At 52.5% G+C, this 16431-nt stretch overlaps 1 protein-coding gene across 7 annotated transcripts in view; it reads left to right on the plus strand.

Annotated features, from left to right (window-relative positions):
* The window catches only part of ATP2B3 (ATPase plasma membrane Ca2+ transporting 3), a 348827-nt gene that overhangs the window by 117420 nt on the left and 214976 nt on the right, over positions 1–16431 (plus strand). The gene's annotated exons all lie outside the window — the stretch shown is intronic.

Genomic DNA, 16431 nt, shown 5'->3' on the forward strand with positions numbered 1-16431 from the left:
GAGTTTCATTTCAGAGTTTCAGTTCAGGATTAATCTAAAGTCTCTAGACTCAGGTCCTAGCTTTATACTAATCTAAGGGGCTGGATTAGCTGCTAGGTCCCTCCTATGGGTGGAACCTGGGAAGGGGGTGGTTACACCCCTTTCCCTTTGTCCAGTTTCACGTCAGAGCTGGGGCTGGAGTGCTTCAGCAACTGGTTTGAACCGGGCTATGCATGGAGCACCTTGTGTGCCTCAGGCAGTGTCTCATTTCATTCAACCCACCATGCCCCAATACACTACAGGCTGTCTGGGGAGGTGCTAGCACCTCCCAAGGCAGGAAACCTATTGTCCAGGCCTCCCCTGCCAGAGTTTCGTCCAGCAGCAGGAGGTCAGACTTGTGTCTGTGGCAGCAGCATCCATTTTGTGATGCTGAGGCTCTGTTTAACTTTAACCAGGTAAAGCTACAACTACTTGTCTTCTTCCTCTAGAAGGGTGGAATGCCACCCCCACCGCCAGGACTGGTCGGGGGGGGTGGTTGAATTCCAAAGCGTATGACACCTTACACGACATGTTTTGATAAAGCCAAACCAAAGTTAGCATTAACTGCCATTAACTGCGAGGATTATAATGCACTTAAGAGTATATGGTATGGCTATGTCATAGAACAGCTATAAGGACATTGTTCCGAAAGCTGCAGGCAGGCTCAGCTCATGCTAGAGCGCCATCTCACATAAAACCAAGCACTCTACCTTCAGGATTGTAAAAGCCTGCCATAGGAGTGACTTATAGGTATATATGTGTCTATATGTAATGGTAGGTATAGGGATACTATACCTAAGTAAGGGGTGATTACACGACCTTGCCCCAGCTGAGTGATCAGCCAGTTGTGTCAATTTGGATGGCCAGCCAGGGGTGGCATAATACATGCTGCAGCCCCTGGTAGGCCTTGGATGCACCTATGCCCTGGGTACCTATGGTACACTATACAGGGGCTCACAGAGGTGACCCAATACCCAATCAGTTATGTACCTAAGTGTTAGACGGACCGGGAGGGTCGGCCGAGGATAAGGGGAGCGGTCTCCAGGGAGAGCCGACTCCAGTGACCGTACAGACAAGTAACTTCCCCCCCCACAGACGGACACCACACAAGGGTAAGGTTCAACGAGATTTTATAGGCGATTCTTAAAGTACGATAAAATGGTACAAGGAGGTCTGGACTCAGGGGTCCCCTCGATTCTGGTCTCTGGTTTGGGGAAAGGGTAGCGGGACAGTCTTGGTTACCAAAAGATGGAAATAGCTCTCAATCCTCGAGCTCGGCGTTCTAGATGATCGGGCCGCGGCGGAGCCAGCAGGTCCCGAGATGGACGAAGGAAGCGACGGTCCGCGGCGGAGCCAGCAGGTCCCGATGAAGATGATGGTTGCAAACGGTCCGCGGCCACGCCAGCAGGTCCCGACGACGATGAAGGATTACGAAGGTTACGAAGGTTGCGGCAGCACCAGCAGGCAGGGCGATGGTGCACAAGGCAGAGCTACGGCAGCGCCAGTAGTCCGTCAAGGATGAGTTCTTCTTTACGTCTCTCGACTCCAAGATACAACTGCCTTCCTGCTCTGGAGCTGCCCCAGTTATAGGGCTGGTGTTCTTTGATGTCCGGACCCTCGCACTTGGAGGTCGGGAGGTCCGGGATGGGGGAGTCCAGACACCCAGCAGGGGGGTGGGGCCAGCGCCCGGGGAGGCGATGGGCGAGCGGCACTTGGCGGGGGGAGCCATCGACACCTCTTTCTCCCATTGACTTGCCAAGTAGCCCGCTCACCTCCTGGGTGGATGGTGGTGCCGGGATGTCTGAGGCCTGGCCAGGCCCAGGGTTGAGGTCGATCGGGGGCCAGGCGGCCTCGTGGTGGAGTGTCCAAGATGGCGCCCAGGATGGGCGCGCGGGCCAGCAGTGGATCGGGTCCACGAGGTCGATATGTTCGAAGGCAGGGGTCCCTGAGGGGACGGAGGACGTGCAATGGTGGTGTGTGGTACCTGTGTGACCGGGCTCGGGCCGGTTTGGGCCGGGGGAGAGCAGCCCTTCATGTGGCCTGTCCAACATGCGTCCCCCCCAGCTGAAGGCGGGGAGAGTTACCCATCCTCTTGGGGACTCTCCTCGTCGAGGCGGAAGAACCGGGACAGGCCATCTGCGTTGGCGTGATCCGGCCCAGGCCGGTGTTCAACTGTGAAGTCCATCCCTTGTAGGGAGATGGACCAACGTAGTAACTTCGGGTTTTCCCCCCGCATCTGCATCAGCCACTGCAGGGGTCGGTGATCGGTCTGCACCCGAAAGTGTGTGCCAAAGAGGTAGGGCCGGAGCTTCTTGAGGGCCCATACCACAGCGAAGGCCTCCCTCTCTATGGTGCTCCAGCGTTGTTCCCGTGGTCGGAGGCGCCTGCTGATGAAGGCCACTGGCTGATCAAGGCCTTCGGTGTTCACTTGAGACAGGACTGCCCCAATGCCATGGTCGGAGGCATCCGTCTGGACGACGAACTCCCGGTTGTAGTCGGGGGCCTGGAGCACCGGGGCGGAACACATGGCGGCTTTCAATTGTTCGAATGCTGTTTGGCACTCCGGGGTCCACGGGGGTGGAAAAGGCAGAACGTTCTTGGGCCCGGGGTGTGAGGCCGATTTGCCAGTAGCCCGCCGTCAGGTCGAAAATGCTGAGGTAGCGGGCAGCTCCCATGCGGTCGATTAGTTCATCCGCCCGGGGGATGGGATGTGCGTCTGTTCTGGTGACCGCATTCAAGCCCCGGTAGTCGACGCAGAACCGGAGTTCCGGTGGGGTGCCAGGGGCGGCCGCTTTGGGGACCAGTACTACAGGACTGGCCCAGGGGCTGTCTGAGGGCTCGATGACCCCGAGTGTGAGCATTTTGGCTACCTCTTCCTGGATGCAGGCCCGTACCCGATCTGGCACGCGGTAGGCCCGGTGGCGGATAGGGGGGCTGTCCCCCGTGTCCACATCGTGCACACACCAGGAAGTGACCCCTGGGGTGAGGGAGAACAGGTTGGCGAACTGTGACAGGAGGACTCGACACTCCTGGTGTTGCTCTCGGGTGAGGGCCTCCGAGAGTCGGACCCCATCCACGGAGCCGTCTTTCTCCTGAGTCCGTAGGAGGTCAGGGAGGGGCTCGGAGTCTTCTTCAACCCCATTGTCGGTGGCCATCAGGAGGCCGAGTTCGGAGCGCACAAAGTGGGGTTTCAGTCTGTTAGCGTGGAGGACCCGGAGGGGGTTCCGGGAAGATTCCATGTCGATGAGATAGGTGGCAGGACCCTTGCGCTCGACTACTTTGAAGGGCCCCGTCCACTTGTCTTGCAGGGCGCAGGGTTCGGTGGGGGACATCACCCATACCTGTTGCCCAGGTTCAAATTCGATGGAGGAGGCATTCCGGTCATACCACTTTTTCATGTCCTCTTGACTGGCCTCTAGGTTGGCTTTGGCCAGCTCTCTGAACCGCCGGATCTGGTTGCGGAGTGTTAGGAGGTACCGGAAGACATCTGGTGGGTTCTTTAGAGGGGGCATCTCCCAGCCCTCTTTGACTAGGCTGAGCGGCCCCCGCACTGGATGTCCATATAGCAGTTCAAACGGGCTGAAGCCCAGGGACTTCTGGGGAACCTCTCGATATGCGAAGAGGAGGCACGGCAGCAGTACATCCCACTGGCGACGGAGGGATTCTTCCAACCCCCCGATCATCCCTTTGAGCGTGCGGTTGAACCGCTCAACGAGTCCGTTTCCTTGAGGGTGATAGGGGGTCGTGAATCGGTAGGTAACCCCGCACTGTTGCCAGAGGGACTTCATATATTTAGAAATAAAGTTCGTGCCTCTGTCGCTGACGACTTCTCGGGGGAAGCCCACACGGGAGAAGATCCCCATTAGAGCCCGGCCGACTACCGGGGCTGTCACAGTTCGCAGGGGAACAGCCTCGGGGTAGCGGGTGGCGTGGTCCACCAGCACCAGGATGAACCGATGACCTTGTTTTGTGCGCGGGTCCAGGGGCCCCACGATGTCTATCCCGACCCTCTCGAACGGGGTGGTGACCACGGGAAAAGGTTGCAGGGGGGCTTTTAGTTTGCGGCCGCTCTTTCCACTGGCTTGGCACGTGGGGCAAGATCGGCAATGCTGGTGTACATCGTTCCTCATTTTGGGCCAGAAGAAGTGGGTCACCAGACGACTGTAGGTTTTATCTTGACCCAGGTGTCCCGCCAGGGGGACATCGTGGGCCAGGTTTAGCAGAAAGTCTCTAAAACGGAGGGGCACCACCAGTACTCGGCTGGCCCCCAGCTCCGCGATTCTTTGCTCACTGTACAGCAGGTCATTGTCCCAGTAGACCCAGTGAGTGCCGGAGGTATCCCCTGCGCCTTGGGCGAGCGCTTGCTGGCGGAGTCCCTCGAGGGAGGGACAGGTCTTCTGTTCTTGGCGAAATTGTTCTTGCGTGGGCCCCCCCTCTTGAGGCCACTGGTCGAGGTTAGTGAGGTCTGGAGGTTGAGCTTGTTCTGGGGGGACGTCACGGTCGGTGGTTTCGGCTGGGGCGACCGGAGGCGGTGGCGCCGGCCATTCGGGTTCCTCTGGGCGGGGGCTGGCACGGGCGGCCATGGACCGGGTGGTGACGCACGCCCAGTCCGGGACGCCTAACATCCCCAGGTGTTCTCTTCGTTCTACGGCGGCCCACGGGGAGCTTTCAAGGTCATTCCCCAGGAGGCAGTCTACGGGGGCATCGTCTCGGACCGTGACTTTCAACATGCCGGAGACCCCCCCCCATTCGAAAGGGACGCAGGCCATCCGACACAGACTTTCCGAGTTATCGGCTGAACGTACAGGGCAGAGAATGTTCGGTAGATACTGTTCCGGGGTCACCAGGTGACAGCGGACGGCTGTTACACTGGCCCCAGTGTCACGAAGGGCTTCAGCCCGGCGTCCATTGATGCTCACCCATTGGCTGTACTTCTGGGTGTTAGCGGGTAGGGGGACCCGCGGGAACATGTCTTTCCCCCCTAAGCAGGCTAGAGCCATGGCGGCTGGCTCCCATTCCTGATGCTCTTGCTCATATTCTTCTTGCTCCTCGGAGATCTGTTCTTCCCCCAGGGCAGCAGCAGCCACCTGGCGGGGTCTTGGGCTCTGGTACTGTGGGCAATTTGGATCGTTGGCATAGTGGCCGACTCGTTGGCATCGATGGCACGTAACATTGGCTCGGTATCCCGGTCGCGCCGGGGCGCTGCCCCGGTTGGCCGGGGGGGTGGTGCTGACCGCGGGGGCGACCGGAGCGTTGTCTCTTCCGCGTCCTTGGCCTCCTCCTCCTCCTCGGGGACGGTGCTGACCATTGTTGTTCCGGTTCTGTTCGTAGGACCCATTCCGGCCCACTCTGGTGATTTCCCATCGGTCAGCTTCGGCTGCGAGCTGCCGGGGATCGGTTAACTTGCTGTCGAGGAGGTGCTGGCGGAGTTCAATAAAGCAATTGTTCGATAGGTGCTCCCATACCATGAGATTGAACAGTTGTTCGTAGGTTGTAACCTTGCTTCCTTTGATCCAGCCCTCGAAGGCTCGGCTAAAGTAGGTTACATAGTCCACCCAAGTTGTACCCGGGATGCGGGTGCAGTCTCGGAACCTCTGACGGTACATTTCGGGTGTGAGGCCATAGCGGGTGAGGAGGGCAGCTTTCATATGGTCATAGGAGGTCATCTGGTGGTCCGGGAGCTGTAGCAGGGTGTCGCGGCCCTCATTGAGGAATCTCCCCCATAGGCCGGCTCCCCAGTCGTTTCTATCGATCCGGTGTGCAGTCATAGCGATTTCGTAGGCTTTAAACCATTGCTGGATGTCGTCCTCTCGGAAGTATTCTCGAACGACATCCTTGGGGATGTGTACCTTTTTCTCCGTTGTCCCTGGGGTGTGGGGTTGCTCGAACACCCCTATTTCTTTATTCTGCTTGCGTAAATCAATCTCAGCTAGTCGTCGCTCGTGTTCATATGCCAGTTTCTTTTCCTCGAGCTCCCTTTGTCTCTGTTTCTCCTCTCTTTCTTCTCGGAGACGCAGGTGCTCTAAGTTTATTTTCTGTTCGGCCAACTTAAGTTCAACGTCCATTTTGAGCCGAGCCATTTCTAGCTCGTGTAGTCGGGTTCTTTCTCGTTCCTGGATCTCGTCTTGCGAGAGACCCGTTCTTTGCTCTTCAGGAGCCATGGTGGTTTTTGCTGCGATGCTTCGATCGGGGGTTCCGGCGACCCCGGTCTCTGCCCAAGACTCTAGGGCATGCTTGAAATCGTCTTTGGTACTTAGTCCGGTGGTAGCGATACCTAGTTCGATGCAGAATTGTTTTAGTTCACGATGGTTGTACTCGTCCAATTTCTCCATCTGGAATTTCTCGGTGGATCCGCTTTCTTTAGTTGTCATCTTGATTTCGTCGTGGGGTGAGCTACTGTCTGTACGATTATGCGGTGATTCGGATCGCGCCGCTGGCCACCAATGTTAGACGGACCGGGAGGGTCGGCCGAGGATAAGGGGAGCGGTCTCCAGGGAGAGCCGACTCCAGTGACCGTACAGACAAGTAACTTCCCCCCCCACAGACGGACACCACACAAGGGTAAGGTTCAACGAGATTTTATAGGCGATTCTTAAAGTACGATAAAATGGTACAAGGAGGTCTGGACTCAGGGGTCCCCTCGATTCTGGTCTCTGGTTTGGGGAAAGGGTAGCGGGACAGTCTTGGTTACCAAAAGATGGAAATAGCTCTCAATCCTCGAGCTCGGCGTTCTAGATGATCGGGCCGCGGCGGAGCCAGCAGGTCCCGAGATGGACGAAGGAAGCGACGGTCCGCGGCGGAGCCAGCAGGTCCCGATGAAGATGATGGTTGCAAACGGTCCGCGGCCACGCCAGCAGGTCCCGACGACGATGAAGGATTACGAAGGTTACGAAGGTTGCGGCAGCACCAGCAGGCAGGGCGATGGTGCACAAGGCAGAGCTACGGCAGCGCCAGTAGTCCGTCAAGGATGAGTTCTTCTTTACGTCTCTCGACTCCAAGATACAACTGCCTTCCTGCTCTGGAGCTGCCCCAGTTATAGGGCTGGTGTTCTTTGATGTCCGGACCCTCGCACTTGGAGGTCGGGAGGTCCGGGATGGGGGAGTCCAGACACCCAGCAGGGGGGTGGGGCCAGCGCCCGGGGAGGCGATGGGCGAGCGGCACTTGGCGGGGGGAGCCATCGACACCTCTTTCTCCCATTGACTTGCCAAGTAGCCCGCTCACCTCCTGGGTGGATGGTGGTGCCGGGATGTCTGAGGCCTGGCCAGGCCCAGGGTTGAGGTCGATCGGGGGCCAGGCGGCCTCGTGGTGGAGTGTCCAAGATGGCGCCCAGGATGGGCGCGCGGGCCAGCAGTGGATCGGGTCCACGAGGTCGATATGTTCGAAGGCAGGGGTCCCTGAGGGGACGGAGGACGTGCAATGGTGGTGTGTGGTACCTGTGTGACCGGGCTCGGGCCGGTTTGGGCCGGGGGAGAGCAGCCCTTCATGTGGCCTGTCCAACACTAAGGTACATGGAGTCCATTTTACAGTGAGAGCATATAGCCTGGGGCCCTGATTAGCAGGATCCCAGGCCAACTAAGTCGAAAACCAGCTAAACACTAGGCAAAAAGTTGGGGTAACCATATAGTCAGATATACACCTTCCTACAGGGCGCTCCACAAAAATATTTTTTTAATTTACTGATAGAAATGGCCTCTGCTATCTTGAACTAGTAAATAAACTACCAATAATATAGTGCCTTCATCATTCACTAGGGGCATGCATATTAGTAATGCAAGAGCACATATGTTATCACACCTGCACACACGCTTAGGAAATGACACAGCTGCGCCATTGTGTATTTATCCCCCTCGTTTTTCCCGATGCTACATTGCATCGGCAAACAGCATTTTGCTGTTTGCTGATGCGGCACTTATTGAATTATCCAGTGTTTTTAGGTCGAAGCCTAGCAGACAGCGCAGCTGTCTCGTTTGCTCACAACATCTTGGGGACATTTGGAAAGCTTCCCTGGGAATGCATTCATCCAATTGCTTGCTTTTGGCAGTGTGAGTTGTAGCTCACATTTGCTTGCTTTCCATTTGCTGGCTCCATTTGTTTTCGGCTGTCCAGCTTAAGTTTGTCTTTTCCTTTGTCCAAGCCAGACCTGGGCAGATTTCACAGAGTTTCACTACACAGAACTCTGCAAAGTAACAAAAAAACTCAACAGAGTTCCGCAAGTGGGAGTGTGCAGTGTGAACTGCCATTTGCACTGATCTTCCTGCCACTCGAGTAGAAATTCTACCCGAGCAGCAACTCATGTTTGCCAACTTAAAGTTGCCATGCACAAGCAGGGAAAAACTCTGCTGCACCACGTGGAATTGAGTTTTCTGCACTCGGCAAGCTCCACGGAGCGCGGAGTGCAGAAAAATCTGCAAACTCCGCGAACGGAGCAGAGCTCACCGCACAGAGCTAGTTCACTCCAGACCCTCTTTATTGCATTCTTCCACCAGTACTGGATTTCTGTTAACAGGTCTTTAAATCTTGTTCCTATCCTGTCACATTTGTTGTGCATTCAAAGACAGAGGTCAAATGTCAGGCTCTGTCTTCCAGGGAGCTTGGTGTTTACTTTTCTTTCTCTGACTTCAAGGTGAGAGGGTTTATGTGACAATCATGCTGGCTTCTGGGAGAGTGCTTGAGGAAGGCTGTGCAACGCCATTTTTAGGTCTCGTCTAAGCAGCGCATGCGCCGTCTCTTTGAGGCTTTCTGTATCCACTCGGTGTCATGCTTTGGCTTATCGTCAGGGCTGTTCCGATGCTCAGAGGGGTCCACCTCTCGACAGCCCCAAGTCTGGATTATGGTTATGGCAAAGACTATTGGAATGGTCAAGCGGGGGAAAGAAAGGGTAGGAACTGCAGGGAGGGAGACCTGTGAAAAAAGAGAGAGACCAGTGATATACTCTTTATGTGTGATAGTACTGCATAAACACCACTTAGCTGAATTTATTCTTGTGGCAATAAGACACCTACCTGTAAGAGAAAGTAATTAACCCAGTTACAGCCGGTGGAGGTGAGAGGGTGTGTTCTAGTTTCCAATACAACTGTTGCAATTGGGGAAAGAAAAGGGAACATTATATATGCACACCGTTTCTCAGCATTAAATTCTAGAGACAATACAACACACCAAAACCAAGACACCTACCCTAGCAGCGGATCGGAATGAATTAAAGAAGGCATGCGCACCAAGATTCGAATCACCTGCTACTGACCCCCCTGTTAAGGAACACAAAAGAGAAAACAATTATCACTGCTTATTAAAGTGTTCTTGGAGTGTGTCCATGAGCAACAATGCAGAAGAGAAGTAGGAATAGATTAGGCGGTAAAATTACCAAGGCAATGGCTTCCAACACAAGCCTCCTCCAACACCCATTTTAGGTCCCTTCTTAAAACTCATTTGTTTTGTAATGCCTACAATTAACGCTTCTGGCCCCACGGACTGTCTGCTTCCTTTTGCTTTAGCGCCAAGAAACCGCTGGGTGTTAGTTGCGCTTTACACATTTCTTTTACATTACATTACATTACACATTACATTACAACACCTCCAGAAATTAGCCAGATACATCCAAGTAGGAAAATGCCTCCGACAGCGTCACCTCTTAATACTGTATTGAGATGGGAGTTCCTTCACTCCCTCATCCTGTTAATAAGAGTCACCAATGATCTCCTCCAGATGAGTCGCAATCCTTGACTCGCCAACGGAGGAGACGATAAGGACCAACCCTGCTCTCTTCAGGGCGAGAGAGCCTCCCCCGCATGAGACCGCAATCCAGCAGGTCTCGCCAACGGGGAAGGAAAACTGATCCGGTTCAAGAGCTCAAAAATCAAAGGAACCAAAGAATTCAAATGTTGGTGCCACGAGCACCCGTACCGCACCGCGACCTGAGATGAGAAACTCCATATGAGAATAATTGGCAGTCTGCTAAAATCCCAGTCGGGCTGTATCCGGGTTCATTGATGGCACGCACGACGCAGCGTGCTACGGCAGAAGTGCAAGGCCTGCTGGGAAGTAGCGTTCCCCAAACTCCAGGTTGGCTCACTTCTCGCTGGACTCCTGCTTTGCGGCCTGTCAGTGTTCGCAGGTACGATGCGTCCTGACACTCTGTGGCTTACAACCCACCCATTGCTTTTGATTCGTTTCTTCTTGTGTCCTTCCCAAAAGCTTGATTCTATGTGGTCAACCAGTGGTTTTAGTCCCTCCTTCTTGTGTCTGGCTCCCTCCCATGGAGCAGTGGGCTATTACTTGTATCCTTGGACTTTTGTCTATTTCAGTTTGTGTATGCGCACTATTTTTTTCCTTTTTTTCGGAAGGGTCCCTTTTATTTCTTAGTGTTGATGCTCCTAGCACCATTTCTGTGAACATCCCTGTAAGTCTTGCCCTTATCTCGTCAGATTTGCTGTTTTCCGAGGGCGCCTGTTCCGTCCTCCCACCCCATCCCTCATCCTATTTGCCTCCTCCATCGTTGGCCACTCTTTCCGTCTCCTCCCCTCTGAGTCCCACTTTAGCTTCCCAGCCTCTCGTCACAACTGCTTTCAACGGAGAGCTACACGCACAGGTGAGTCCGCCAATATCCACAAAGAGGCACACGGTGTTAACAATAATTATCCCATCCATATGTCCAAACGCAAAACTTTACAGTTATGTATTTTATAAAAGGAACTTTTAGTGCACAGTCCTGCGGCTACCCAGCGTGTTCCAAAAGTTCACTTTCAGGAGCAACGAAAGCAGTTGAACGAGCAGTCTACGCCAGTCTCAAGTTTGCAGACGGGCTGCGCAGAGATGACGCTACAAGAGTTCATTGATTAACAGACATTGATTCACACTTGTATATCGAACCGCATCAGCAATACTCCACTAAGCAGCTACCACTTCTATCTTAACCTGTGATGGCTCTGCCTTGACCATATGCCGAGCCTCGCTGCTCTTCAATGAGGCTGAATATAAGTACTTTATTCATGCAACTTCTGTACTGAATGGAGGTTAAAATAAGACCTCCTCTCCTCCTGAAAGCACCCTGCCTCTTTGTGCTGTGCTACAATGGCTTGACAAAAGCATGTCCTATAGCTCTCTGAACACATGCCAAGGGGAGCTTATGTCATCTGCAGTAATGGTTTCCAATGCCATGGAGAAAGCGCAGGGCATTAATTCCTCAGACGGCTAAAGCGACAAAAAACATTTGTAAAGCCAATGGGACTACCGAGGTAGACAACACATCCAATATTCATCACTTAATCAGCAAAGCATTAAAAACTATCTTATTATCAGAAGCAATCTACACTTACTATCCAAACGAATTACTGTAGAATACAGAAAACAAAAATCAAATCTTTGGCAAAGGTGCGGCATATTGGCTTTGCCAAAGCTTGTTTTTTCTATCACACAACAAAATGTAAATGTCTGTAAACGAACTGTGCAGATATTTCAGAATATATCAGAATTAGAAAATTACAAATCAAACACATTTTTGGGTAATCTTGAAGTGTGGTGTAAAGAAATATTTTAATGCAATCAAAACAATACACTGGGTGGGTGATGCCGTCTCCACACACTATCTGCGTGTGCTGTACAGTTCTATTGGTAACTGTAACTCTGTGTGAATGTAATGGTCATTTCAATCGAAAATGTGTTGACTGTAACAGCAGTGCACTACCAAGCCACACATTCTTAACTTTTCCTGACCCCACCATCTTCTGCACCACTCCATGCCACTGCACTCTACGCTGACCCAACCCACACTACGTCACTCCACTCCACATTGTGTCACTGCACTCTGCTCTGCACCACTCAACGCTATGCCACCTCACTCTTTGCCTCTCTACTCTACACCACTCTACTCTATGCCAATGCACTCTACCTCACACTCCTTACTATGCACCACTGCACTCTTCACTACTGCACTCTGTAACTCTACTCTCCAACACTGCACTCTTCACCACTGCACTCTACACCACTCTGCACCACTCCACTCTGTAACTCTACTCTGCAACACTGCACTCGATACTATCACATTTTATGCCAATGCACCCTACTCTTTGCCACTCCACTTTATACCACTGCACTCTACACCAATCCACTCTACTCTGTACCACTCCACACTACGCAGTCGCACTCTATGCCACTCCACTGTACGCCACTCCACTCTACCATGCGCTGCGCCACTCCACTCTACTTGTGCCACTTCACTCGACTCTGCATTCTACTGTGTGTCACTACTCTGTACACCATTGCACTTAATGCCGAACTACTCCAAACTAATGCACTCTACGCCAGTCTACTCAAAACCAATGCACTTTACGCCACTGCTGTCTACGCCGATTTACCAAAACCAATCCACTCTATGCCAATCTACTCATGAAGAATCCACTCTATGCAACTGCACTTTACCGCAGTCTACTCAAAACCAATGCACTTTACGCCACTGCTGTCTACGTCGATTTACCAAAACCAATCCACTCTATGCCAATCTACTCATGAAGAATCCACTCTATGCAACTGCACTTTACGCCTATCTACTCAAAACCAATGCACTCTATGCCACTATACTCTACTCTGCACCGCTTTGCACCATTTCACTATATGCCACTGTACTAAATGTACTGCACTCTATGTCACTGCACTCTATGTCACTGCACTCTGAGTCACCTTACTCTGCACCGCTATACGCCACTACACTTCATGCCACTACACTCTACCCTGCACCACTACACTCTATGTCACTCTACTCTGCAAAACTGCACTCTGTGCCACTGCACTGTATTCCAGTGCATTCTGCATCACTACTCTATTCACTGCACTCTACCCTAAACCACTACACTCTATGTCACTTCACTGTACTCTGAAACAATCAACTCTACCCCACTGCACTCTATGCTACTCTACTCTAAAGCACTGCACTCTACATGAATGCACTCAACACCACTTTACTCAAAAACCATGCACTTTTCGCCACTTCACTCTATGTCAACTACTTTGCACCACCACACTCTACAGCACTATACTTTACTCTGCAATATTCTATGCCACTGTACACTATGCCACTCTACACCACTCTATTCTACTCTGCACCACTGTTCTCTACGTCACTGCACTCTAAGACACTTTATTTTACTTTGCATCACTGTACTCTATGCCACTGCACGCTACATGACTCTACACCACTGCACTCTACAGCACTGCACTCTACTCCACTCTATTCTACTCTGCACCACACTCTGCCACTGTACTCTATGCCACTACATCACTCAACTCCGAGCCAATGCACTCTATGCCACTACTCTCTGCATCACTCCATGCCACTCTAATCTATTCAGTGCCACTGTACTCCTAGATGGTGTTGCATTTATTAAGTTCCATAGAAGCTGAAAGTAGTGGGCGGGGTTTGCGCACCAGGTTCATCTCATTATAACGGGACATGTATGTACATATCCGCGAGCCCAGTGATGAGGGCTGGGTCAGTGCACGTGTGTGGCAGCCTGCGAGTGTAAGTAACCATGTCTCGCTCCACAGTTTGCCTTTCTTCCACAAGTGACGTGTTTTCCTTCGCACGTGAGGGAGGGCTGTGTTCAGTTTCCTGTGTTAATGAGGTTTCCGCGAGCCTCTCAAGCTGGCTTTGTAGTGTGTCAGTTTTGAAGGAGCCCGTTCCCGCCCCCCCGCTGTCCGTGTGCCCGCCCCCCCCTCCCGCTGTCCGTGTGCCCGTCCCCCCTCCCGTTGTCCGTGTGCCCGTCAACTTATGCACATTCACTCTTTGGCCTCTTTGTTTATCTGCCCCTCTCTCCTCCCCAGGCCTCCGTCTCTCGTCGTATGGACTGGACTGGAGCGGCTTCTATTGAAACCCTAGGGCTTTGATTACCAGCGGAATCCTTTGCCCCTCCCCCCTCCCTCCGAGATCCCACGTGCCCATCCACTCCTGAGCTTTCGCCTTACAAACCGTGTGTTCTGATGCTTCTGCCCAGTCAGGCCATTAGACGGGAGCCAGGATTACAGCTAATACAGACAATAAAGATTGTAATAAAAAAAAATTATACTAAGTATTCTAAACATAAATTGTGTTACTATAGCGCTTGCAACCTCAGTATTTTTTCCAGGCACTATAAATAGCTGATAAAAGGGCTGTGTTTCTCGCCCCAGGTTTCCATTTATTAAGCTTTTGCAACCAGAGTGTCGTTAAGAAGGATGACAGCTGTGACACGGGAGGCGTGGCGCCCACTGTCACCAGCTGTTACACGGAAGGCATGACTAGGGAGTGCTAGGGAGTGCAGAGTGACTAGGGAGTGCTAGGGAGTGCAGAGTGAATTGGGAGTGCTAGGGATTGCAGAGTGCAAGGGAGTGCAGAGTGACTAGGGAGTGCTAGGGAGTGCAGAGTGCTGGGGAGTGCAGAGTGCAAGGGAGTGCAGAGTGCGAGGGAGTGCAGAGTGACTAGGGAGTGCAGAGTAACTAGGGAGTGCTAGGGAGTGCAGAGTGACTAGGGAGTGCTAGGGAGTGCAGCGTGCAGAGTGCTAGGGAGTGCAGAGTGCTAGGGAGTGCAGAGTGACTAGGGAGTGCTAGGGAGTGCAGAGTGACCAGGGAGTGGTATGAAGTGCAGAGTGCTAGGGAGTGCTAGGGAGTGCAGAGTGCTAGGGATTGCAGAGTGACTAGGGAGGGCTAGGGAGTGCAGAGTGACTAGGGAGTGCAGAGTGACTAGGGAGTGCTATGGAGTGCTAGGGACTGCAGAGTGACTGCAGAGGCTAATGGCAATGTAAATGACAATGCAAATTATTTATCTGTTTTCAAAACCAACACATAAATACAAATGTTGTCATTTACAATGCCAATAGCTCTAACTTTTCCAAAGGCGAAACCATTGCATTGTAAATGCTTGTTATTTTGAGAGGGACGGAACCGGCACTTCTCAGGAGAAATGCTATACTTTTAATTGGAGAGTCCTGGCACTTCTCAGAAATAAGCAGGTACTCTGGTACAGAGTACCTACACTTCTAGGTTTCCATTTCAAGCACTGCGCACAGCTGCTGCAAGGACTCCTTAACTCACGAGTATCTCCTGCCCTGTGTCTTTGACCCGGCTCCCCCTTGGACGCACACTGTGCTCCTCGGCTCACACGTGCCCTCCCTGGCTGGCTCCAGGTTGTGTCTCTGCACTGTCTCAGGCGCCTGCTGCTGCCCCAGGCTGTCCCGGACTCAGCTCTGCTCCTGCTCGACTGCACACAGCACTTCCCTGCTGACATGTGTCTTCCCTGCCTGGTCCCCCCCCTCCCCCGCTCTAATCAACCACGCCCCCTTGATTGCTGATTTTACGCTTTTCTGACCAATTGTAGCTCTCATGTAAACATCAGCTTCATGTCTCCTCCTTGCACACATTCCAGTAAACACGATAAAACACAATAAAACAAGCTGTCGCCACGCCATTGCGCAATTGAAGAAAAAAAATACGAAGCTTAAAGGGCGCCATGCGCGTTGTGCATGCCTGCAATGAGCTCACATGTCACATGATCCGGCAGTACACGCCTCCAAAAGATAAGAAATTGCTTCACGACAGCCGAAAGGCAGACGATGCAGTACAGATGGGCCGGACGAAAAGGGGAAAGGGTGGCAACCAAAAAGCCTCAGTTCCAATGGGAGCCCACTGTTTTACATAAACGATGACGCCAGCCAATAAAAATGAGGGGCGGGGCTTTAAGTCCCCTTCTGAAATCTCCCCATCCACAATATCTCTTGCGGAGCGAGCAACGCTAGGCAAAACCTAAAAAGTGCTATGATGCGGTCGGCACTGGCTGTATCATGGCGTTTTTTCCCCCTCATTTTTTGCCATGCTGCGCACCAGCCGCACTGCTCTATAACATGCTCAAATGTATGGACGCAGCCAGGAGCTCTTGCATCGGCGAGACCTACTGGCTTTGCCAAGTCTTGTTCATTCTTGAGTTCCCTGCCATCCTCTACCAGGAGTGTCCTGCCCCCACTGGACCTGCTGTCACTTGTACAGCACCTCAGAGGCTTGTAAACACAGCTGCCAGGGATGTTTAATCTGGACGTGGTCACAAAACACACGCTCCAGGGTCCCAGGGCCCCTCCTGGGCCGAAAATCACTTTGCTGGGTTCTGGCGTCTTGTTCAGAGTGGATTAAAGGTCGAAAATAACGTGATTTAATAAGACACGTGTGTATAATCATTTAGTGGACTGTATTGTACTGCTGTCCTTCCTCTTCTACAAGCTCAGGACTTGTTGTGGCTCCATTCTTCGAGTGTTGAATAGATTTGTCACAACATCCGGAACCTGGAAATATATTGACCATGGGCCCGATTCACAGAACTAACTTAAGACAAAATCGTAAACTTACTACCATTTTGGTATTCACAGAAGGCACTTACTCATTTCAGTATTCACAGAAGTT

The sequence above is a fragment of the Lissotriton vulgaris genome, chromosome 10, assembly GCF_964263255.1.
Source record: "Lissotriton vulgaris chromosome 10, aLisVul1.2, whole genome shotgun sequence".
NCBI lineage: Eukaryota > Metazoa > Chordata > Amphibia > Caudata > Salamandridae > Lissotriton > Lissotriton vulgaris.